The 26,603-nt window shown below is 48.6% G+C and overlaps 1 pseudogene; it reads right to left on the bottom strand.

The window, feature by feature from the left end:
- Positions 1–9,764: 9,764 nt before the first annotated feature.
- LOC101539031 (olfactory receptor 2AT4-like) lies at positions 9,765–24,995 on the bottom strand (annotated as a pseudogene).
- Between the last annotated feature and the right edge of the window lie 1,608 nt (positions 24,996–26,603).

The following is a 26,603-nucleotide window of genomic DNA, read 5'->3' on the forward strand; positions in this document are numbered from 1 at the left end:
AACATTTTGATAACATAACTCCCTCCAGGGATCCGAAAGGCCCTGAGATTTGCTCTTCTTCTCTTCTAGATGAGACTACCAAAAATATTAATGAAGAAATCACTGACCTTGGTCCCGTGGCTCCATCCAGTGATGCTCCTGATCCAGTGCTCCCTGCCTGATCCAGTGCTTCATGAAGTTCATCAGACTCCTATAGCTGTTCCCCTGGGACTCACTGCTGTGACCACTATTGCTGCTGTTGCAGAAACAACTCTTCAATTTTTGATCCAAATACTTCATTTCTTCAAAATGTGACTAAATGACTATGTCACTAATGACAGTGCATGACAATTGGACACTTTACAACAAGCACTGGTCTTGGTTCAAGGATGGACTGAAGTTTTAGTACAACTAATGAGACTTTTGTTTTTGGAACTGCTCTTCTATTTCAATTTTTTGTGATTTTGTAAACAGAAAAGGGGGAGATGGGATGTAGGATATCATTGGTTTGTCCTTTCTCCCTTGCCAGAAAAAGTTTAGGTTTTTCTGTAATACCCATCACAGTGCGCCTGAAGCACCCTTATTCCCCTGTGTTTATTGGAATGTAGCTTTAAACATTTTAGGACAACATTGGTATGTCCTGTTCCCCTTGCCACAGGAAGCTTAGGTTTATCACAGTGCTCCCGAGACACTTCCATTCCACTGTGTTTATCTGTAAACTCTCCATGCTCTCTTCTCCAACCGGTCTATCACCTTTTATCCTAATCAGACTCTGTTAACTTGTAAGGTCAGATTCCCCAGAACCTATGATTTTATATGTATGAGTGAAATACTGCCTTTCTGCTCTCCTTATGTCTTTTGAGTAGTTTACTTTAAAGCAATGTCCTTTTTGTATGGACAAGGGAAAACAGTTAATATTATGCTTTTGTAATTTGGGATTTAATTGGCTTCAAATATTACTCATTCCTGGGCATTTGCTTTCTCGACTTAAGCCTCAGTTGCCCTTAGTTCCTAGCACCCAAAAACAGGGTCCCAATGAGGGCCTGGAACGTCAAAAAAGAGCGAGAGCAGGAACAAAGTTGGTTTCAAACCTGGTTGTCCACTTCCCCTTGGCTAACTACTCTGTTACCCAACGTCCTCAGCCCTTTAATTGGATTACTGCTAATAATTTCCTTCAGGCCATGGGCCTTTAGACACCTGACTACCTTCGTTAAACAACAATTAGACTCTTTGCAAGCTAAGCCCATACAAGTTCACTACCATCAACTAGATCTAGCAGACAGGGGATATGTCGAGGACCCTAGTGCCTTGACAGATGCCCTAAAAGCTTAAAAAGTCTGCCTCCCAGCGCCCGCTGACATTTGGGGCCAGCACTCATCCTCCGGACTAGGCACATTCAAAGAATGGTGGTATCTGCGGGCAAGGGAGTTCCCTCCTACTGATCCCAAACCCTTGCCCAAGAGCTCGCATATCTGTATGGAGATTAGGCCCCTAGAACACCTCCCCCCTACAAAAGTGGGTTCAATTTTGCTTGGGTCTGACCGCGACCCTGGAGGGGGATAGGCCACTAGTCTCGTTTGCTGGTTAATGTCCTGTTGAAACTACACTGACTCTAAGAAAAATGGGAGGAGATGTGGTGAGCGGGCCTTCAGCATACAGTTTGCAGCCAAACATTCGCATAAACATGTTGAGAAAGCCATTTTACAAGAACCAGAGGACTGGGACATTTTTATAAGAGCAGGATGGTTAGCCAACAGGAACAGACAGACAGGACTTGACATTCTTGGGGTAGGCTTGTGGTTTAATGATCAGCTTTCTGGGTATCTATTGTTATCGTCCCTAGTTGCCCCCGAGTGCCATTAGTTACTTCTAGTTTTATCTTAAGGCCATGATGCAAATAGATTGAAGCCCAAGCATACATAAGCGCTGTGGAGTTAAAATAAAGTAGCTCTTGCTCACCTCTCTGTGTGTGTGTGTGTGTGTGTGTGTGTGTGTGTGTGTGTGTGTCTCCCTTCACCGTATTATTCTCGCACTTTCTCCTCGTGAACCTCGTTATCCGGTTCCATAGGTTGGAACAGCCATGAGATACATAGTTACAAAGTTGCTCATGATTGAGTTTTAGTCATATACTGTTCCAACTAATGTATATTTTCCACCACCAATATCCCTAATTTCCTTCCTGCCCCCTCTCCCTGCCTGCCTCTATTCAGGCACTTTCTCTCTGTCTCTCTCTGTCTTTCTGTCTCTCTATGTCTCTGACTCTATCTCTATCTCTGTCTCTATCTCTGTCTCTGTATCTCTGTCTCTGTCTCTATCTCTGTCTCTGTATCTCTGTCTCTGTCTCTATCTCTGTCTCTCTGTCTCTCTGTCTCTCTTTCTCCCTCCCTCCTCTCCTCTCCATCTTTTTGGGCATACTGACTTGTAATAATACAGATATTGAAAGGTTATCCTGTATATCCTTTTACCTACTTTCAGCACTCAGTTCTTATCAGAGATAATTTCCAACTATTATTGTCATAGTGATCCCTTCTCTATCCTAACTGCCCTCTGCCCCACAGACTTGTGGCAAACTTCCAACTGTGGGCCAGTCCTTCTGGTCCCTGTTTGTTGTTTTTTTTTGTCCTTAGATATTGGCCTTCTTAGGGCCGGAGCGATAGTACAGTGGTAGGGCGTTTGCCTTGCACGTGGCCGACCCGGGTTCAGTTCCCAGCATCCCATCCCATATTGGTCTTCAGAGGTGTTTTTAAACTAGCTTTTGAAATCTTGGGATTTATTGCTTAATCTTTCTCTTTCTCTCCCCTCCCAGTGACACTGAGATATAAAATATGGTAGTAGTAGGCTTTTGATATATGTCCTTTATACATGAATGATATCTGGAGCCATTATGTTGACAGTTTTAACTTTCTTTTTTTTTTTTCTTTTTGGGTCACACCCAGCAATGCACAGGGGTTACTCCTGGCTTTGCACTCAGGAATTACTCCTGGAAGTGCTTGGGGGACCATATGGGATGCCGGGGATCGAACCCGGGTCGGCCGCATGCAAGGCAAATGCCCTACCCGCTGTGCTATCACTCTGGCCCCGACAATTTTAACTTTCTTGATAAGAAGTTTAGACAGTCATTTCTGAGGATAGGTAAATGGTCAGGTAAAGCCATCAGGTTTGGCTGTCTATAAACCAACTTGGTTCTGATCACCGTACCCATACTCAATTTAAAATAAAAATAGCAAAACTCCCGTTTAGGGAGAATCAATAACAAGAGGATCATATGGCCATCCATCAAGCATACTGAGTGGAGGCAAGCTTTGTTCTCTTAGGTGAAAGTGAGATCAATTTTAAGGAGGTATTTCATGGATACGTTTTCAATGTACAATGTATTTTCATCTGAGTTCAACATAAGAGGCTCTGCAGGCAATAACTGTACCTTAATGCCAGCAAGAGCGAGTCTGTGAGTCCCTGTTTGGTCCCCTTCTCTCTCCCACATGAAGTTCCCACCTTCTCACCTCTCCTCAATCCACCAGTAGCTCTTTCCATTGTCACACTCGTCGGTCAGGGGAGAAGTCCCATGGCATGTCTCCCACAGTCACCTCCCGCTCTGCCAGCTCTGCTGTTCCCCGGGGTGGGCTCCGAGCTCCTGCCCAAGCCCATCACCCGGCCGCTCCCTGCCTCACCTCTTTGACTCTTTCTACCAGTGCACATGCTGTTGCATCCTTTTAATACTCATCTTAAGAATAGATAGCTCTGTGCACTTCCGCTTAGATTTTAAAATCGAGATGCAGAATGGAGTGTAGCACGCTACCGTTTCTCTCACAAAGAGCGGAAACACGGCTGTTGCGCCGGGATTTGGAACACAACACCCATGTTTGCAGTTGAGACATAAATACATGCAAATATATGAATCGATTGGTATTCAAACTGGGAAGAAAAGCCTAAATGTGGCGTATTAGTTAAATATGATATTTATTTAAAGGCAGAAGTGGCAGAAGTGAAAGATTAGAATTAACAAAAAAAAGCCTTGTTTCACCCTTTTCTGTTATTGTGGTGACTTTAAATGCTGTATATGCAGATGAGATCTGGAGCAGCCGCACACGCGATGACTCCTCTGTTTCTTAAAGACTACGATCCTGGAGGGCTACTGACCACTTTTGGCACCCAGCAGCTTCTTATAGAAATGCATCTAGACGTGAACTGAGCTATAATCCCACGTCACCCGGGGAGGAGAAAAGGTTTTCTCTCTCGACCCTTTCTTTTGGCGGGGATAGCAGCAGCGGCACCCACGTGGCGACCGCCATCTTCTAGAACCAAGTACGAGTTTGCAGTGACGTGGCACGCAGGAGATCTTGGGATGGATGTGTTACGGGCATGCTCTATGCCCAGACGAGATCCGTAGCAGCCGCACACACAATGGCTCCTCTGCTTCTTAAAGACTAGGGTCACTGAGCTGAAACTGTGAACTGAGCTAAAAATATCAGAAATCCAAAACCAATGGCCAAGACAGCTCATATATTCTTTATTCTCAGCAATGGAAAACAAATTATCAAATGATACCTTTTCAGCAGGTCTGATTGTTGGGGAAAAATTCTAAATAATAATAGTTTTCTGTTGAAATAGTGAATGTATTCAAAGTATAGAGAGAATAAAGTGAAGATCTTTAGCCACACAGGTGGGGGGATGGGAGAGAGAGTATACTGGGGTTCTTGGTGGTGGAACATGTGCACTGGTGAAGGGATGGGGTCTGATCATTGAGTGACTGAGACTTGAACCTGAAAGCTTTGTAACTTTTTTCACGGTGATTCATTAAAAAAAATAATTTTTTTAAAAAAATAAAATAAATGCTGTATATGAGTGACCGCTGAGTGCACAGCCAGGAGAAGGCCTTAGCACAGCCGGATGTGACAGAAACAATGAACAACAATAATAACAACAACTGAAAGCTGTATCTGAGGACACTCATTACTATCTGGGGAAATTCTTCTCTCGGCTGGAGTCCTTTCTAAGGACTTCATCCCAGTTTGCAAAGGAGAATCTCCTCTTCATACGTGCCATGAAAATGGCACAGCCCGTTCCGTCCACTGCTCTGAGAAGGCTCTTTCCCCTTTCTGACTCCCTGAAGAGTGCTCAGTCTGTGTGTTCCAACTCCCCTATGAGCTATGTGACCCCTGAACGGGACTCAGTTTAAATTCCTTTTGGTTCAACTGAGTATAAACTTCATTTCTTTTCTTTGGGGGAGGCTTTGGGGGCCACATTTGATGGAGATCAGGGGTCATTCCTGATGGTGCCTGGAACACCATACACGTGCCAAGACTAAGCCTGAGCCTCCTGCATGCCAATCATGTGTTCCAGGCCTTTGAGTCACCTCTCCAGCCCAAACTTAGTGGGAGTACGGAGATCCAGAGGTTGTCCACGCTAACAGGCAGCCCCTCCTGGTGGGCAGAATCAGAGGGGGCCACCCTAACCCCAGACAGCCCTGGAATGAAGATTATCTGGTGAGTAACTCGGGGCTTCTATTCAATCTCCCACTTGTATGGTGTCACTCCATCAGCACTCGACCGGAAGCAGGCGCCAAGGCATAAACCTATTTATGGAAATCATTCTGGGGATGCTACACCCGGCTATGCTCAAGGCTTACTCCTGGCTCTGCACTTAGGGCTTACTTCTGGTAGGCTTGGGGAACTGGACGGAGTGTTGGGTATTGACCAACATTAGCCACATGCAAATTTCTTGCCTGCTATATTATTGCTTTAGCCCCTGGAAGGCGTTGGGGGAGGGGCTTTCTTTTACTTTTTACCTTTTTAACTGAATCACTGTGAGAGACACAGTTACAAAGTTGTTCATGATTGGGTTTCAGTCATACAATGTTCCAATATCTGTCCCTTCACCAGTGTACATTTCCCACCACCAAGGTCCCCATTTTCACTTCCCAACAACCCACCCCATCAGCCTGCCTCTATGGCAGACTGTCTCTCTCTTTCTTCTCTCTCTCTCTTTCTCTCTCTGTTTCCCATAAACACAACACACACTCTCTCTCGCTCTTGCTCTCTCTCTGTTTCCCATAAACACACTCTCTCTCTCCCTCTCTGTCTCTCTGTCTCTGTCTCTGTCTCTGTCTCTCTCTGTCTCTGTCTCTCTCTGTCTCTCTGTCTCTCTGTCTCTCTCTCTCTCTCTCTCTCTCTCTCTCTCTCTCTCTCTCTCTCTCTCCTTTTAGGCAAACTGTGGTTTGCAACACAGACACTGAAAGGTTATTGGAAGGCATTTTTACCTTGAATTCCATTTTGCTCCATGTGCCCCATGATCCCCCCTAAGGTAGCACCAACCACACTGCACTATTTCTGGCCATGTCTGTCTCCCTCTCTAGACTGTGAGCAAATCGAGGGCAGTGAATGTCCTGGTTTATCTTTGAGTCTCTAGCTTTTACTGCAGGGTCTAAAACCTCCCAGTTTCTCAGCAAGGCTTCTTGAATGCATGCCTGGGGGAAATTGCATCCAGCTCTTCCATACTCTCTGTGAACATAATCAGCAAACTCCATTATGAGCAGGGGAAGATGTGAACCAAATGTTGAGGTTACCATGGTAGCCCCCTCCCCGAGAGAGTGATGCCTTATAAGAGTTTGTTGTAAAGATAATGGCTAGACAGCACAGAAATGTCTAAGTCACAAACATGCAAGTTAATTGTAAACCATATCAGCCGGGGAGAGAGAATAAAATACTGACATCACTTTGTAAACCCCTGAGTGGCACACTCAGATCATCACCCTCTCCCTCCTGTATTGAGTAATACAGGAGTAACACACGATTCTGAGGGATTTTTTTTCATAATACACATCATCTCTGATATCTCTATGTTTCAATTAAAAATATAGTGCAGCTTTGTCAATTCTATATAACTTGGAAAATAACTGGAATAATACCACATGGATTACTTGAGTTCATTCTTTTGCTTGGTGCCATGTGAGATTCATTCATGTTGTTGCATGAATATGAAATATTTCATGGTGTATTCTACAGTATTCATCTATGAATAATTTGAAAATCAGAGAAATGGTGCAGTGCTAGATCATGGAGCCTATGTAAATTTCACATGCTAAAGTAGCGGTAGATATAGTGGTATTTGCCTAAGTGGTTTTCAATGTAATGAATGTCCCCACTATCAAAAGATGTGCACACACCATTCTTCCACATCCCTGCCGTCCCGAATAGTATCAGACACTCGCAATTAGTCACTCTGAATGGTTCCTAGTGATATCTATTTGTTGACATTATTTGAACTTGCATTGCTAAAGAGGTTGAACACATTTTCTTATATTGATTGGACATTGTTTTACCCTATTTTATTTTCCTAATGACTTCACTACCTTTTTCATATTGATTTGAAATCATTCTCTGTATATTTTGGCTATGAATGCTGGGTCTTTTCTATGCATTGAAAAATAACATATTTTATTCTGAAGCTGGATTTCTAGTATTTTGGGGTATTATTTTTTAAAAAACAGAAACTTTACTTTTTAAAAACAATTCCCATACTCTCCAGGCTTAGGGCCATTTTCAAATCTTGTTTAAGACATCATGATTTAAAATTGGATTTTCTCATCCCAAAATCAGAGCTATAGTCTCCTATAGTTTCATTCCTTCTTTGTTTGTTGATTTGGGGGGGTGTTTCATTGTTTTAGAACCACACCCTGTAGTGCTCAGGGCTTACTCCTGGCTCTGTACTCAGGAATCACTCCTGGCAGGGCTTGGGGACCATATGGGTTGCCTAGGAGCGAATCCAGGTCAGCTGCATGCAAATACCCTACCCATTGTACTATCATTGCCCCACTAAAGTTTCATTCTTTCTTATTTACATTTTTGGGTACTTTTAAGGTTGTTATTCTTTTGTTTTATTTTGTTTTTGTTTTTGTTTTTTGGACCACACCCACTGATGCTCAAGGATAAATCCTGGCTCTGCACTCTGAACCCTGGCAGGTTGGGGGAACCATATAGGATGTTAGGGGGCCAACTAGGGTTGGCTTCATGTAAGGCAAGCACCTTACCTGTTGTACTGTCTAGTTAGGTTTTCATGAGACTTAAATTTGTGTTATCTTGAAATAAGAGCCTGTAAAAAAATCTCAAGGGTGGCGCTCGCGTGGGAGGGGGAGACGCGATGATGTGTCGTATCGATGATGTATCGTGTCAATGATGTGTCGATGATGTGTCGATGATGTGTCGATGATGTGTCGTTTCGATGATGTGTCGTGTCGTTCCATTGTCCATTGTCCCGTTGTCCGAGGGCACTCTCTCACACGCACCACTCACGTTCGATGTTCTCGAGCTGCTGTGTAAGGACTGGATCAGGATGGCTCTTCCTTGTGCTCTGCTTCTGTGTGTGCCGCTGTGCTCTCTTCTGTCTGTCTCTCTGTCTCTGCCTCTGCAGTCTCTCCTCTCGTCTCTTCCGACCTCTCTCTCTGTCTTTGCTTCTGTGTCTTCTGTCTGTGTTGTCTCCTTTGCTTCTGTATCTTCCCGTGTGTCTTCTGTGTCTTCTCTTGTGTCGTCTTCTTCTGTCTCTTCTGTCTTCTTCTGTCTCCCGTCAGTGCCCCCTGTCTTCTCCTTCAGTTTCAGTTTATATAGCAAATTCATAGGGTGGTGACACAAAGGTGGGTTTAACATTAACAAATCAACAAAGAAGGGTAAGACCATTTCTTGAGGAGATTAACAAAATCTCATCTAAGGATCTTGATAAGATTACTAGGAGATCCGCTCAAGGGTGGGGTCCAAACAAGAATGTGTCAGGGTGTGTCCCTTTCTTCCTTCCTCAGCTAGTAATCCGATTAAATAGTTATAATGATTTCACTTCTAATATTTCTAGCAATGTCATTCTGTATGAGCACAGTAAGAGATATATCAGACTTTAAGTTTGGTTCTTCCTGAGGACATCTCACTATATATTCCAGACCACAGTCATCAGGCCAGGTTAGTCTTCCTAACCCCAGCAGGGTCCTAGTCTCATCGTTACTTTTGGATCATGAGAGCATTTGTCTATGACCATGCTCTCAATTTATAGTTGAGTATTGTGGCGCTTTAGCCTGGTCCATTTTGATGCCAGGGTAGCTCACAGCTTGCCCTGGGTCCATTCTGTCCTTCGTCAGGACCCTGCTTTTGGGGTACTAGGAACTAAGGACAACTGAGTTGAGAAAGCAGATGCCCGGGAGTAAATATTATTGGGGTCAATCAGCTCCCACGTTATAAAGCATAACATTAACTGTCTTCCTGTGTCCATACAGAAAGACCATTGCTCTAAGGTAAATTAAGTTCCCTGTGCAAGGACAAACCCCATATTATCCTACAGAGCCAAATATAATTTTTGACATTAGGATACCTGAGTGTCCCAATGCCATTTATTATATATCCATTCTCCACCCTAACCCACAAGGGTATGTCCTTCATATATCTATTGTACATGCATTTAAGGGTTATTTCAGATCTCTCTATTTTGTTGCAGTGATCGATATGTCTATCCATGTCTTAATAATTCACCCTCTGTTCTCATCTTTATTGCCATTTTAGCTTTAACATACAGAAAAATCTATGCTACTGTTAAGAAGATACTTAAGAAGATATTTTTTATTTTTATCTGGCATTTTTATATCTTCCCACAGAAGAGTTGATTTCAAATGTAGCCTATCATTAACTGAAATGGAAGGCCTGATGGTGTATTTTTAGCTCTTCTATAAGTCATTCTTTCCTTCCAAAAATTTTTGATGACGTTTTTTGTCTTAGTACACTAATATCCTAGGGAAGAATTATATCTCAGGATTAAAAGCCCCCATAATTCCCTGGGTCCCAGGGACATGCCATTTTGGTTATGGCTGCTTTGACATCCCTGTTCCTCAGGGTGTAGATGAGGCGGTTGAGGGCAGGAGTGAGAATGGCATACACCACGTTGCCCAGGATGTGGAAGTCGAGCAACAGGTCAGCCCTGTAGGCCACGTAGGCTATGGCAATGGATGAGTAGTAGGTGCCCACCACCAGGAGGTGAGAGGTGCAGGTGGAGAAGGCTTTGGAGCGTCCTTCTCGGGAGCTGATGCGAAGCACTGAGGCCAGGATGCGGCCGTAGGAGAGAAGCACCAGGAGAAGGGGCAGGAAGGACACGGTCATGGCAATGCAGAAGCCCAGGAAGGTCTGCAGTGTGGTGTCTGAGCAGGAGGCCTGGACCACAGCCAGGTGGTCACAGAAGCAGTGGTAGATGTGGGTGATGTTGTCAAACGCCATGTGGGAGGTCTGCACCACAGCAGGGATGGGCAGGAGAAGGGCCGTGAGCCAGGCGCTGGCTGCCAGAGCAGTGTTGTTGTGGGGGGTCATGTGGACAGGGTAGTGCAGTGGGTGGCAGGTAGCCACATAGCAGTTGTAGGCCATGGCCACCAGGATGAAAACTTCGGAGCAGGAGAAGCTATGGAAGAGGTACATCTGCAGGAAGCAGGCAGGGACCTGGGAAAGAGGTCCCCCAGCAAGAAAAGGGACAGCATCTTGGGGACAATGGTGGTAGTGAAGAGGATTGAGTACAGGGCAGATAGGTTCAGTACAAAGAGGTACGTAGACTTGTAGAGGCTAGGCTCCAGCGCCACCATGCCTAGACCAGGGTAGCAGGAAGAGTGAGAGGAAAATGAGGAAGACAGGGAGGAGAGGGAAGACCTAGCAGATAGAATACAGGTGACGATTCCTCATACCCTTTACGAGAGCATCAGGACACATCTAGAAGCCAGAACAATCCAGGAAACTAGAACACACACAGGATTCTTTCCTACCATGATTTTCAGACTCAACCATTTCTTTGCAAATTAAGATCCCTAGCGTGGGGAGGCACCTAATAAGCCATGAGTGAAAGGCGGGTTCTCTGGTGGGAGCAGAGGTGGGCACAAACACTCGAAGAAGCAAGGCTGATAAAGAGCCAGAGCAGCAGCCCAGGGGCCCAAGTTCAACCATACATGTGGAATAGCTTCTCACAGCTCTCCCATAGTGCACTTGGACATTAGTCAGTGCCACATAATTTTTTTTTTTTGCTTTTTGGGTCAAACTCAGCGTTACTCAGGGGTTACTTCTGGCTCTGCATTCAGGAATTACTCCTGGCGGTGCTTGGGGGACCATATGGGGTGCCAGGGATCGAACCCAGATCAGACGCGTGCAAGACAAACTCCTTACCCACTGTGCTATCACTCTGGTCCCAAGTGCCACATAATTGGAGGGGGGCAAGGCTGGGTATTTGGGGCCGAGATTGATTTCATAGGTGGACCGGAACTTGACTGAATCCTTTTTTTTTTTTTGCTTTTTTTTTGGGTCACACCCGGCGATGCACAGAGGTCACTCCTGGCTCTGCACTCAGGAATCACTCCTGGCGGTGCTCAGGGGACCATATGGGATGCTGGGATTCGAACCTGGGTCGGCCGTGTGCAAGGCAAACGCCCTACCCGCTGTGCTATCGCTCCAGCCCCCTGACTGAATCCTTTATATAAACTTCTAACCCTTCTAATTCAGGGCAGGGGTTGAGGGGGGGTAGAAATCCATAAGCTCTTAAAAAAATACAAAGGCAATATAAACTATCTCAATAAGATTGTGAGATGAGGGGGAAATTTTTATTCCATCTGAGTGAAATGGTCTTGAAAATCATCCATGTGAGGCACATAAAGGAATCTCAGAACCCAGTGGCTTTTGGCAGAAAAGCATTAAGCTACTGGCACCGGACCACTCCAGGGGAAGGGGTGAAGGTGTTGTCCCTTCCACCTATTCCCCCTGGCGGCTCGGTGGCTGCCATCTTTCAGAGCCTATTGGACAGTCAGGTACGAGCCAGCAGTGACGAGACATGCAGGACCTCACGCGATGTGGGATAGAACCAGCCCAGCCCTTCTCCCCCGCCCCAACGAGACCTCAAGTTACAGCCCACAAATGGTTTCTCCTGCTACTTATTGAGCTCCTTTTTTTCCCCCCCCCCGCTTTATGGGTCACAGCTGGCAATGCACAGAGGTTACTCCTACTCTGCACTCAGGAATCACCCCTGGCGGTACTCAGAGGACCATATGAGATGCTGGGAATCGAACCCAGGTTGGCCGAGTGCAAGGCAAACACCCTACCCACTGTGCTATTGCTCCAACCCCACTTATTGAGCTCCTTAATGGCCATGGTCCCAGAGGCACACAAAGAAATTTCAGAACCCAGGGGCTTTTGGCAGAAATCCCTCCAGACCTAATTATTAAAATATCAGAATTCCACAGTCATTATGTTCTTCATAATCAGCAATAGAAAACAAATTATCTAATGATGCCTTTTTGGCAGGTCTGATTGTTGGGGGGAAATTCCAAATAATAATGGTGACTCTTATGTCGAAATATTGAATGTGATCAAAGTAGAGAGAAAGTAAAGTGGAAACCATCTGCCACACAGGCAGGGGGAGAGTGGGATGGGGGGTATATTGGGGTTCTTGGGTGTGGAAAATGTGCATTGGTGAAGAGATGGGTGTTTGATCATTGTATGACTGTGACTTAAACCCGAAAGCTCTGTAACTGTTCTCACAGTGATTCAATAGTAAAAAAAAATTTTTTTTTAAAGACATTTGAAAATACCTTTATCTTCAATATCCTGGAGGGTTTTGCCGACCTTGTCTTCAATGTACCTTATGGTTTGTGGTCTGATGTTGAGGTCTTTAATCCATTTTGATCTGACTTTTGTGCATGGTGTCAGGTCGAGTTCTAAGCCCATTTTTTTGCATGTGATTGTCCAGTTGTGCCAGCACCATTTGTTAAAGAGACTTTCCTTGCTCCACTTCACATCTCTTGCTCCTTTATCAAAGATTAGATGATCATACATTTGAGGTTGTGTGTGGGGATATTCCACCCTGTTCCATTGGTCTGCAGCTCTGCCTTTGTTCCAGTACCATGCTGTTTTAATTGTTACCGCTTTGTAGTAGAGTTTAAGGTTGGGGAGGGTGATGCCTCCCATCATCTTTTTCCCAAGAATTGTTTTAGCTATCCGTGGGCGTTTATTGTTCCATATAAATTTCAGGATTGCTTGCTCCGCTTCTTTGAAGAATTCCATGGGTATCCCTATAGGGATCGCGTTAAATCTGTATAATGCTTTTGAGAGTATTGCCATTTTGACAATGTTTATTCTCCCTATCCATGAGCAGGGGATATGTTTCCATTTCCTCATGTCCTCTTTTATTTCATGGAGTAGAGTTATATAGTTTTCTTTGTAGAGGTCCTTTACTTCTTTAGTTAAGCTGATTCCAAGATATTTGATTTTCTGGGGCACAATTGTGAATGGGATTGCTTTTTTCATGTCCCTTTCCTCTGTCTCATTGTTTGAATATAGGAAGGCCATGGATTTTTGGGTATTGATTTTATAGCCTGCGACTTTACTGTATAGGTCAATTGTTTCTAAGAGTTTCTTACTAGAGCTTTTAGGTTTCTCTAGGTATAGCATCATATCGTCTGCAAATAGTGAGAGCTTGATTTCTTCCTTTCCGATCTGAATCCCCTTAATATCTTTTTCTTGCCTGATGGCTATTGCTAATACTTCCAATACTATATTAAAGAGAAGTGGTGAGAGCGGGCATCCTTGTCTTGTCCCCGATCTAAGCAATCTAGTAAAAACAGAGATCAACAAATGGGACTACATTAAACTAAAAAGCTTCTGCACCGCAAAAGATACAGTGACCAGAATACAAAGACTATCTACAGAATGGGAAAGGATATTTACACAATACCCATCAGATAAGGGGTTGATATCAAGGGTATATAAAGCACTGGTTGAACTCTACAAGAAGAAAACATCCAACCCCATCAAAAAATGGGGTGAAGAAATGAACAGAAACTTTACCAAGGAAGAGATACGAATGGCCAAAAGGCACATGAAAAAGTGCTCTACATCACTAGTCGTCAGAGAGATGCAGATCAAAACAACCATGAGATACCACCTCACACCACAGAGACTAGCACACATCCAAAAGAACAAAAGCAACCGCTGTTGGAGAGGATGTGGGGAGAAAGGGACCCTTCTACACTGCTGGTGGGAATGCCGGCTAGTTCAGCCCTTTTGGAAAACAGTATGGACGATTCTCAAAAAACTAGAGGTTGAGCTCCCATTTGACCCAGCAATACCACTGCTGGGAATATATCCCAGAAAAGCCAAAAAGTATAGTCGAAGTGACATATGCACTTATATGTTCACCGCAGCACTGTTTACAATAGCCAGAATCTAGAAAAAACCCGAGTGCCCTAGAACAGATGACTGGTTGAAGAAACTCTGGTACATCTATACAATGGAATACTATGCAGCTGTTAGAAAAAATGAGGTCATGACGTTTGCATATAAGTGGATCAACATGGAAAGTATCATGCTAAGTGAAATGAGTCAGAAAGAGAGAGACAGACATAGAAAGATTGCACTCATCTGTGGAATATAGAATAATAGACTATAAGACTAACGCCCAAGAATAGTAGAAATAAGTACCAGGAGATTGTTTCCATGGCTTGGAGGCTGGTCTCTCATTCTGGGTAACTCAGGGAAGGGACCACCAAGTAAAATGTGGTTGGAGGTCATGTGGGGGAAGGGTGAGGCGGGCCGAATACAGACTAGAGACTGAACACAATGGCCACTCAACACCTTTATTGCAAACCACAACACCTAATCAGAGAGAGAGAACAAAAGGGAATTCCCTGCCATAGTGGCAGGGTGGGGTGGGGGGAGACGGGACTGGGGAGGAGGGGAGGGATGTTGGGTTTACGGGTGGTGGAGAATGGGCACTGGTGAAGGGATGGGTTATTGAACTTTGTATGGGGGAAGCATGAGCACAAAGATGTATGGATCTGTAACTGTACCCTCACGATGACTCTCTAATTAAAAATAAACTAATAAAATAAAAATAAATAAATAAATAAAATGATCATATAAATAAACTTCCAAATTATGTTATGTAAAATGGGTGCTTGATATACCTAATCCTTTAAGACTGAAAACACAAGGGGGTTAGGGACTGTTTTCTTGTATCATGGCTCAAAACAAAAAGGAATTAAAATTATACAGTTAAAAAAATAATAATAAAAATAAAGACATTTGAAAAAAAAAAAAACAGAAAATCATCCATGTATGTCTTCCAAATGTCAATTTTTTTAAATCATCACTCCTTTATTAGTTCAAGTAGTTCTTTTAAGGCTATCTGATAGGGTTAACTAGTTTCTTCTAACACAGGTCACAGAACGTTCTAGGGATGGTTCCATAGAGCTGCTTACCAGATTTGGCCCACTTCAGGCCCATAAATCCCAGCAGCACAGTTATCTCCCCATACAGTCCCTGAATGGAGTTCTTTACCTAGCAACCAACAGGACTTCCGGTTGAGAGTGACAAAGCTAAACTCTGGAGGGAAAACTCTACACAGTGTAAGTCTCTTTGACTCAATTTATGGACCTTTGAACCTGGAGTCTGTGGCATCAGGGAAAGATTTCCCACTCATGAGCACTAAGGCCTCCTCTGAAGATGGCCACTTCTTCTTCTCCTTCTTCTTTTTTCTTTTTTTTTTTTTTTTTTGCAATATACATATGCCCTACCATCATATTCTATATATTTTTTTAAATTTTTTTATTAGTGAACCACCATGAGGTACAGTTACAGACTTATAAACTTTCGTGCTTGCATTTCAGTCATACAATGGTCAAGTACCTATCCCTCCACCAGTGCCCTTTTTCCACCACCAATGGTCCCAGCATCCTTCCCACAACCCCCACCCCATCCCCTCCACCCCACCCCACTTCTGTGGCAGGGCATTCCCTTTTGCTCTCTCTCTCCCTTTGGGTGCTGTGGTTTGCAGTAGAGGTAGTTAGTGGCCATCATGTTTGGTCTATGGTCTACTTTCAGCCTACCTCTCCCATCCTGAGCAGGCCCTCCTAGCACCCTTTACTTGGTTTTCCTTTCTCTATCTGAGCTGCCTTTTCCCCCAGCATGCGAGGCCGGTCTCTAAGCTGTGGAGCAATCCTCCTGGTACTTATCTCTACTATCCTTGGTGTTAGTCTTCCATTCTGTTACTTTATATTCCACAAATGAGTGCAATCTTCCTATATCTATCCCTCTCTTTCTGACTCATTTCACTTAACCTGATTCTCTCCATGTTAATCCACTTATATGCAAATTCCATGACTTCATCTTTTCTAACAACTGCATAGTATTCCATTGTGTAGATGTACCTAAGTTTCTTTACCCAGTCATCTGTTCTCGGGCACTCAGGATATTTTCCCAGATTCTGGCTATTGTAAACAGTGGATGCCCACTTCTGTGCCACCCAGGTCACCTCTCTCCCTCCAGGTTGGGGCGTGTGTCTTGTGAATCAGTGTTCTCTGTCTCTGTGCCCATGGGCTCCATTCCCTTTCTGGGGCATTCTATGATGGCATGACCTGGGAAGCTGCTTCCCCCAAGGAGCCCTACAGAATGCTTCCCGCTCACCCCATAACAGCTCCCTCCCCATGTTCCTGCTGCTGGAGCTCTGTGTCCCGTGCAACCAGCTGCCCTGGGGATCACCATTGTACTCTTTCTTCTTGTCCCCTCACCCAGGAACTAGCCATCCTAATTGTTCATTCCTACCTATTCTGGTATCAAAAGGCCCAGGTCCCGGGGAGCTGCCTCGGTCCCCACAAGCCTGCAAGGTGAGAGGCCTGTGTGTGTCTTCGGTGGGAGTCGAAGCCTGAATGGAATCCAAGTTGAAGCTGGATTCTCCCTGCACTGGGGACGCAGACTCCAGGATACCTCCTGGATCGTGCCACATGTGGTCCCTCCTCCCAGCTGCTGTCATCAATGTTCTGTCATTCCTTCCCTCTGCCTGGATCCTTTCTGCCTTGGCTCCAGTTCAGAGGGTGCCACAGAGAACAGAGCCCAGGAGCAGGGCCATGAGCAAACACCAAGGGTTTGCAGAGTCACCTGGAGATTGTTGGGGGTTAACTCACAGGCCTGGCAACGAAGACTCCCCGGGGAACACTTCCCAATCCACCCGCAGTGACTCACTCCTTCCCTGACTAAGTGACTTGGAGTGATTGTGCGAACATTCACGCGCAGCTTCTCCCCATCATGGCCCTGAGAACTGTTCTACTTTGTTTTCCTGAACCGCCCCCATATCTCCCTTTTTGTGTAAACCTTCTCTCGGGTAGGTAAGCAGGGACGGGCTCTTCAGGGGACTGAGTTCCTGATCCTCACAGATGAAGGGCTGGGCTGGAGAGTAGACCCTGATTAGGAGCAAGTTTATGCCAGAATTTTTTCAGTCCAGGAAACCAAGTCTCCTGGCCCTGAAATCTTGAAATATATTTTCTGCAGACAGAACACCTGGAGAATTCAGAAGTTTTGGTTTTCACTTGGGAAAAAATTAAGCCAAAGGTCCTGGGGCCAGAGAGATGGGCTGAGCCCAGGAGCAGCATGCAGAAGGCCTGGGTTAGATTGCTGGCATCACTGATAGGCTCCTGCAAGCTCCCCGGAGAAACCTCCAAGCACAGGGCTCCAGTAGGCCCTAGCGCAACTGGGTGTGGTCATAAAATAGATAAAATCACACATGAAATGTGAACATATTTTTATTTTCCTGTTTCTTGGAAAACAGACGCCATTGGCTACACTTGCACGCGACAGGGACAAATGAAGACGTTAGTGGCACCCCCTCAAACAAATCAATGAACAATGGGATGACAGTGATACAGTTTCTTGGGCTGATGTCAAAGACATCACTGTATCACTGTCATCCCATTGTTCATCGATTTACTAGAGCAGGCACCAGGGCTTACTCCAAGCCCTGTGCTCAGGAATTACTCCTGGTGGAGCTCAGGGGACCATTTGGGATGCCAGGTTGGCTGCATGCAAGGCAAGTGCCCTACTCATTGTAGGCCTTGTGAAACAAGGTAGATTTTACTGAAAGAAATTTACTTAGAAAGATGTGAGGGGAGAGAAAGAGGAATAAATGTCCAAGAGAGAACATGGCCTGGGAAAGCAAGTCCATTTGGGCTTTAGAAAAGTCTGGGTTCCTCAAAGTTTCCTGCATCTGTGTGCATGTTCAGAAGCAGCTGCTGAGGGCCTGTGAGGAGCTGGTTCACCAAGCCTGGGTGACTGAGGCGTCATCTCCGGACACGATTCAGGCAGACTTCTGTTCCATGCAGACGAGCCTACGCCATTGCTTCTGTAAGTGTCTTATTGAAAAGAGCATTTTCCTAGCCCTGTAATGCTTCTGCTTAAGTGTCTTCTCCCTCTGAAGCTGGAAAGGCCCTCAAAACTATCAAGAGTTTTCTGCCTGCATGCGAGAGCCTGGTAAGCTCCCTGTGGGCATATTCATATGCCAAATACAATGACAGGTCTCATTCCCCTGACCCTGAGTCGCCATAGGTCTGCCTGGTGCTTCTTGGGGTTTCTGCAGGAAAATGTTGCCCTGACCACCGCCGAGGTTTCTCTCCAGCTTTCCTGCAAATTCAGACAACATTGGACTCCAGGGAGAGCTTCTGGCTGTGCTCCCTTACTGTTGCTGTTGGGGTGGGAGAGGCCCAGAGAGGAACTTTCACCTGGGCAATGCCACACAGCAAACGAGCCGCAGATTGGAATACATCAGTGCAGAAATATTTCAGTCTATCTCCTGGACCTCTTGAGCTCCTCTACCAGGGGGGTGAGGTCCTGAACAACCTTTCCCAGTCCCCCAACCTCATTCCCAGGATTCTGTCCCTACCTGGGTTACAATCAGTGCTGGGCACTTCCTTTGAGGCCTCCTGGGTTCAGGACCAGCTCCCTTGCCAGCCAGGACACTCCAGCTTCTCCCTTCTCAGCCCAAGTCTGTGCTACCTCAAACAGAAGCACCAGGTTGGGACCAAGTGTGGTACCACCAGGCACCTCCCTGCAACCTCTCCTTGCCCTCGCCTGCTGGGGTCCTGCCCCCTTGTGGTCCCTTACATAGGGGGCCCAGGGCAAAACAGCTTTCTAGGGATTCCTAGGTGGCTAGTCAGCAAGTACCACTAAGTTTCCTGCTGATGAGAACGTGATTGACAGTCTACTGGGAGGGGCCTAGAACATCAAGGAGTCATAACACCCAAAAAGAGAGAGAGAGAGTAAAAGGGAATGTGCCTGCCACAGAGGCAGGGAGCGTGGAAGGTGGTAGGAGGGATATTGGGAGCATTGGTGGTGGAGAATGGGCACTGGTGGAGAGATGGGTACTCGATCATTGTATGACTGAGAGGTAATCACAAAAGTTTGTAAATCTGTAACTGTATTTCGCAGTGATTTATTAAAAAAAATTTTAACTTAAAAGTTAAAAAAAAAAAAAAGAATGTCAAGGTTCTTGAGGGTTTTCTCGAGTATTAGGCAAAGCCTGGCTCCCGACAAGGATGGCTCAAAGTCACACAGCAAGGCGAGGGCCAGGCAGGCAGGACCTGAGGTGTCACATTTGCTCATCCTCATTGTAGCCTCTGAATTAACCAACCGCAAAGGAGAAAATATTGTAAAATTCTCTGTGTACCTGGAAAGTTCCGGGCTTAGGACCCAGGGCCGGAGAACCCTAGTTTTGAATTTCAGTTCTCATGTAGTCGGAAGCTACTTGAGTCAGCATAGTGGGCCAGAGTGACCGTACAGCGGGAAGAGCGCTGGCCATGCAGGCTGACCACGTGGGTTTGATCCCCAGCTAACCATCTGTTCCCCTGAGTACCCCCAGGAGTGATTCCTGAGTACAGAGCCAGGAGTGACCCCTGACCACCACCAAAAGTGACCCCAAAACAACAACAAAACACAAAATCAGGGTGGTGACCAGGGAGTTTCTCAGGTTCCCAAACCCCAGTGTGCCCCTTAGAGACGTTGGAGCCCATTGTCACTCCCCTGGGTGGTCTTTTCTGTAACTTCCTCTTCCCCAAATCCAGGGGTGGTGGGCAGGGATGCCTCTTGCTCTGCATCTGGCTTCCTGTGGCTTGGCCGTTTCCAAGGTTACCATCACCAAGGCCCACGATGGTTTGTTCTGCCGTGCAGAAAGCTGGCAGTGTGTTGAGTCAGAGAAAACACTGACAGCCAGTCACCCCAGTGCTTTTGGTGTTGCTCCGCGGTGCGCAGGAGGGAGCAAAGCAGCTTCCAGCAGGAAACTCCATTATTCAGCAGGGGCAGGGTGAAGAGAGCACTTGTCCAAGGTTAGGGTTAGGCTTAGGGTTATGGGTAGGGTTAGGGCTAGGGTTAGGGATAGGGTTAGGGATAGGATTAGAGTTAGGGATAGGGATAGGGATAGAGATAGGGATAGGGTTAGGGATAGGGAGATAGGGATAGGGTTAGGGATAGGATTAGGGTTAGGGTTAGGGCTAGGGTTAGGGTTTTGTCTAGGGTTAGGGTTAGGGATAGGGTAGGGTTAGGGCTAGGGTTAGGGTTAGGGTTAGGGTTAGGGATAGGGATAGGGTTAGGGATAGAGATAGGTTGGGCTAGGGTTAAGGATAGGGTTAGGGTTAGAGTTAGGTCTAGGGTTAGGGTTAGTCTAGGGTTAGGGTTAGGGATAGGGATAGGGTTAGGGATAGGGTAAGGGAGAGAGAGAGGGAGAGGTTTAAGGATAGAGATTGGTTGGACTAGGGTTAAGGATAGGGTTAGGGATAGTATTAGGGGTAAGGTTAGGGCTAGTGTTAGGACTAGGGTTAGGGTTAATGATAGGATTAGTGTTAGGGATAGGGTTAGAGTTAATGGTAGGGTTAGGGATAGGTTTAGGGTTAGAGTTAGGATTAAGATTAGGCATTAGAGTTATAGTTGGTGGTCAGTGTTAGGACTAGGGGTAGGATTTGGGTTAAGCTATACTGATATAGATGTGGCTGATGCAATGATTGGGGAGAGATGGAGAGTTTCAAAGGAGGAGGTTTGTGAGTTGGCAGGGACCAGTTCTGATCCTTGATTTGAGGCTGAGGAATTAGATTCAGCAGGATGGCTCTGGGCAGTCATGTCGGCCTTGCGGTGGAGATTGGCTGTCAGCCACAAGTTTTCGAGCCCTTACGATAGTGCAGAGACTGAAACACAAGTAGAACCATGGACAAAGGCTCTAGTCATTACCGCTTAGTGACCCTTGGCCCCTCTCACATGGCTGGAGATGCATCCCTGTGATCTGGAGAAACTCCTCCTCCACTTCATTGCCTGTTGCTCCCTGACATGTGCCCTCCAGAGCACTGGCATCCCTCACCCCTGCTTCCACCCACCTGGTGCTCTTGGCTTGGCAGCTCCTGCTGAATCAGGAGAGCTGCAGGGGGGTGGAAAGATGAGACAGGGAAGGGCATTTGCCTTGCCTACGGCCATTCCCGGTACCACAAAGGGTCCCAAACCCTGCCAGGAGTGACCCCTGAGCACGGAGCAGGTGTAAGCCCTGAGCACCACCAGGCTTGGTTCCTGGCTGTGGAGTGTCCAGCATTGCCCAGCCCAGGCAGCGCCACTTCCTCTGGCCCTAGCACTGAAATCACTGGATTGGGGGACCAAGGATGGCTGTGGGCAGCTTCCAGGACCCTTGGCTACTGTCCAGGGGCTCCCCTCCCCACCACACACACAAACATGGCTGAAAGTCCGAATTGTGATGGGGTTTGCGGGGGAAGGAGGACGAGGGGAGCTTAGAGTGAGAGCGGCAGGACGGGGAAGTGGCAGGGGCGCAGAGTTTGCGCTCCCACTGGGACTGGGGGCTCCAGGGACACTGGCCAGCTGCAGCACCTACAGTGCATGGGTCTCTGTCACTCCACCCTCTGCGCGCGGCGGGAGGAGGGCAGTCCCTGCATCTGTCCAGGCACAGGTCAGCCTGGGAAGAGGGGGCAGAAGGCAGCTGGGGTCCTGAGCACTTTCCAGTGATGCAGCCCTGAGCACCTCTCTGGGGTGGGACCTCGGAAGGGCCCTCCAGGCCTCAGTGCCTTCAGGAAGAGATTCCAGGGGACTCTCTGCTCTCAGGAGCAGCGTCCCAGGGCTCAGAAGGCCGGAGCGCCCACCCAGCGGGCGCTGCCCTTGCCCGCCCTGGCGCCACTGCTTAGCTGACAAGTGGCGACGACACTGTCTCTCTCTGTCTCGCCCCTCTCCTCCTCTGTCACCAGCACCAGCTCCGACAGACAGGCGGCTGGGAAAGGAAAGTGCAAGGCGGGAAGAGGGGATATAAATAAGTGCCAGGAGAGCCTAGGCAGGGGACACCGGGGACAGAGATCACAGTGGGTCTTGGTTGGGGTCTCCCGCAAGGGCACACCGGCTCTGTCCGTGCCACCACCAGGAAGCAGTGTGAGCCCAGTGTGGGGGCCAAAGACACTAGGGTCTGAATCCCAGCTACTACTCCCAAACGCCGCATCTCCTGGGCCTTCGCTTCTCTCTGCTGTCGCTCCCCACTGGGACTGGGGGGAACCGTCCATCCAGCAGCATCACCCGGCTTGACGGCTTAGTTTTTCTAGGGGAGACTGGTTTGCAGTCTCTTCCCATCCCCATGACCCGCGTGGACTGGCACTTCCTCACGGAGAGGGCAGGATCCTGGTGTGTGGTAAGGAACTTGGAGTGCCTCAGGGCGAAGGGCTTGGACGGTGTCAGCACTACGATGGCAGCCACCAGAGCCATGAGCAGCGCCCAGGGCCACATGGCTAGGCGCTGGCTGACCTCCGCCCTCCATGACACCCAAGACGGGCTTGGGAGCCCAGTGACAGTTCAGTGGGCTGAGCACAGGCTGTGCAGATAGGAGGCCTGTGTTCAACCCCCAGCACCGCAGGGTCCCTCAGGCATGAGCACTGAGCTAGGAGTAGCTTCTGAGCACCTCCAGCCGTGGCCCCCAAATAAAGATGGGATTGCTTTGCTGTGCCAAACAGCCTTCTCTTGCTGGTCATTTCTAGGAAATGTTTCATGTCTTTAACTCAGGAGACAGGAATCCCATGTGGCCTTGAAGCAGGACTGCTACCGAGTCAGAATTGTTGGCTGGGGAGACCCCCTGAAATAGCTGGGAACCCAGTCTGCTCTGCTTGTGATCCCTCAGCCCCGGTCTCCCCCCTTCAGGAGCACACGGCTGTGTTTCTCCCACACAAAAAATAAAAATAAAATAATGGGGGAAAGTCCTGTAAATGAGGACAACACCACTTTGACAGTGAGACTATTTCAAACCCGAGTACAGGAGGAAGAAGAGAGAATGAGTCGAGGGCAAGCGTGTGAGGGGCAGGGAGGGCAGGGGAGGCAGGGAGGGTGAGGACAGAAAGAAAGAGAAGTTCAAGCCAGATGCAAACCGCAGACGATGCTCTGAGTAAATAGTGAGGACAGGGCCAGAGCAGTAGCAGAGGGGAGAGTGTTTGCCGTGCATGCGGCCAACTTGGGTCTATCCCCAGCACCCAATGTGGTCCCCCAAGAACTGCCAACAGAACCAGGAATAACCCCTGTGACCCAAAAACATGAAACCAGTGAGGACAGAAACCAATGAGCCCGCCCCAACCCCCACCAAGGGGGTCAGAACGTGGGCAGAGGCGGGGCTCCCGTCTCCCCAGCTCGATGCCAGACTGCCTCTCTGTGTGCCTGTGGTCCCGGGGTACATCAGCAGCGCAGCCTCTACTGCCGGCCTTCCCCAAGCCAGGCTCCTTATGGAGAGGAGGGTGACTCGGGTCCCTCCCTCATTTCTTAGAAGCCTCAGAAATGAGTCTGGCAACTTGCATCTGGAGAGCTGTGCTCTCCTGAAGAAATGCGGCATGGTCGCCCCGCCCACCTGCCCCCAGCATGGCAGGAGCCCCTTTCTTCCCAGGCGGGGACAGAGACAAGGGAGAGTGGAAGCACACAGAGCCATGGAACTGCTGTTTGGGCAGGTGGAAGATTTGGGAGCTGAAAGGCGGTGATGGTTACCTCCCAAGGGGCTCCGGCGAGCGCCTCTGACCCATCCATGGGCTGACCACTGGTACAAGCCATCAGTATCCTCGCGTGGGTATTTTAGCCACACAACAGAAAATGAAGTAACACAGAAAGCCAGCGGGGAAATCAGGAGGCAGGCCCTAGCAGGCCAGCCTCTAGGCTGAAATCTTTTTGTGGGGTGGGTGGTGCAGTGCTTTGGGTAACACCGGACTGCTTGCAGGCTGCTCCCAGCTCTGTGCTTGGGGGACCGTGTGGGGGCCCTGGATTCACGTCAGGGGTCTTCGACCTATGAAGCATGTGCTCCAGTCCTGTCCTCCGGGTCATCCCCATGCTCCCCACTTCCTGACTCCCCACAGCACCACTCTTGCTTGCAAGCGAAGGTCAGAAGAAAGGACAGGGCTGAGAACAGGGCTTTATTCTGAGGACACAGGGTGCGGGCTGGGAGAGAGGGTGAGGCAGGGAGAGGGTGGCCACATATAAGGATTAGAAGGTTCCTTCTGGGTCGCTGGAAGAGGGGCTGGAGGGTGAGACAGGCAGGGGGGAGGTTGGGGCCTCCACCTGGAGGGAGGAAGGCAAGAGAACAAGACCCAAGACCGGGTTAGGAGATGGGGGAGGGGCGTGGGCAGGAGTACAGGAGGGAGCACAGACAGCCCCCAGGCCTGCCCCTCCTCCCCCTGCGGCCTGGTGGGGGAAGGGCTGTGGTAGGGACCTCTCCGGCCTCCAGGGGGCAGCAGGGAGATGCTTTTCCCCTGTCTCCTCTCTGCACCCCTCCTGTGTCTCTCCCAGAGCCAAATGATTCACAGCTCCAGGGCTGGGTGTCCCTGTGTGACACCTTACAAAGCAGGGGGTGTGCCCAACAGACTGTGACTGTCCCTCTAAGCCCTCAGCACAGCGGAAGGGTGAAGAAATGGACCCTGACCTTACCTGTGTGTCCGGGCCTAGAAGTCCCAGGGCAGCCTCTGCCCAGGGTGGACCCCACGAGACAGTGCAGCCAGCGGCACCCACGGGGCCACAGCTGCTAATGACGATGGGGCCACAGCTGCTAATGACGATGGCTGCCCACCTCCGGCTAAGCCTCAGTTTTCTGAGCTCCCCCCACCGAGGGGGGTCCCCCTGGTGAGGCAGGCCCATGGCCTAACTCACACCTGCCCCGTGATTTCCTTCCTCCTCGCCCTCTGCTTTCAGCAGGCCGGGGGGCCTCATCGTTGCCACCCCCCTATTAATCAGGGCTTACATCTGCTCGGAACTCCACCAGCGCCTCCATCCATCAGCCTGCAGACAGCCCCCACAAGGTGCATCCCAGACAAGGGCACCGCGGGTCAGAGAGGGCGAGTGAGCTCCCAGCTAGGCCTCTGGGAGGGCGAGGCAGCAGAGACAGAGTGGAACAAAAGAGGGCCAAACCGCGGTTTCCTGTAGTCCGCTGGGATAGTCCCAGTCCCCTTGCCTATACGAAGCAGGATCTAAGACTCAGCGATTGTCCTCGTGGGTCAGGATCGAGCTCTAGGGCACAGAATTTCTAGCAGTGCCGTTCTCCAGCCTGGGGCAGGCCGCAGTGGCCAGGGCAAGGTCACTGCTGGGGTGAGATGGATGGAGGTGGTACCGTGGCGCGTGGACTGAAGGTGCCAGGCCCGATACCCACCTACCTGCAGAGCTGTGCTTCCCTCATGTGACCCAGGAGCCACGCCTATAGGGAGCAGAGGGGCCTATGCAGGATGGGCTCTCTGCCTTCTGGGCTACTGAAAGAAACTGAGGCCCAGGAAGAGTCTGGCAGAGACATGGGGAGTGAGGGGGCAACACCCCAGCAGAGCCGCCCTTGGGTTCTGTCCTGGTCAGAAGAAGGCGGCACTGACCGCGTGTCCCCGCTCTGCCTTCTGTGTCCTGTGCATCCAGCCCTGCTCTCCAGGGGACCCCCACAGCAACCTCCCCCCCACCCTCATTGACACTCAGACGCCCGGGGCAAGTGCCATGGCCTGTCTGAGACGCAGCGTGCTGGGGGCTAAAATCAGCCTGACTGATGGCTGAGGGGCACGTGCTAGCAGTCTGCACAGTTGGGGTTGGCGCCCCAGAGACATCCTGGGATGGGGAGAGTACTCCCAGGCTCGGCTTGGAGGCCTTTCTGTGTGGACCCTGTTATAGATATCCGTTCCCTGGCTGTGGGCTAGAGGGGAAGTATGAGCACAGTGCTGAGGGCACAGTTTAGAGGCTATTTCGGGAAAGAGTCTTCTCTGGCTACTCTTCCCCTTCTCGCACTGCCATGCCCACCCCCACCCCCGCCCCATCTTCTGGGCGGCCTTCCCAAAGTAGGTGGCCCTCATGATCCCATTTGACAGATGGGAACACTGAGACCCAAAGAGGATATAGCCCCACCACCAAATAGTGCTCAGGCTGGGTTCTTAAGGAAGGTCTTCGGTCTGCAACCCAGAACTCTTCCCTGAGAGTCAAACCCCTAATGTTCTATGAAATAAAGCATCTCCACTTTTCCTGGGTTGTGAGAGGGGAAAAAAGACCTTTCCTAGAATGGGTTGGTTTCAAGAGGGGAAAGGGTCTGGGCTATGCAAACAACCGGGGAATGGAGTTGCAGTATGAGGTTGGTCTGGACATGGCACCAGGCGGACATCAGGGGCCCTGGTGACTGCACAGTTCTACAGACTGCACAGTTGATGCCAGGTTGTGCCAACTGTGCCAACTGTGGGGATCTGCAGATGGTGCTGGGATCTGCATCTCTGTGAAATGCGTAAGGCTCAGCCATGTGGCGCCAGGCTGACGAGTGGCAAGGCCTGGGTGCAAGCCAGGCCGGGTGAGCCTCAAGCC

The sequence above is a fragment of the Sorex araneus genome, chromosome X (assembly GCF_027595985.1).
Source record: "Sorex araneus isolate mSorAra2 chromosome X, mSorAra2.pri, whole genome shotgun sequence".
Taxonomy (NCBI): domain Eukaryota; kingdom Metazoa; phylum Chordata; class Mammalia; order Eulipotyphla; family Soricidae; genus Sorex; species Sorex araneus.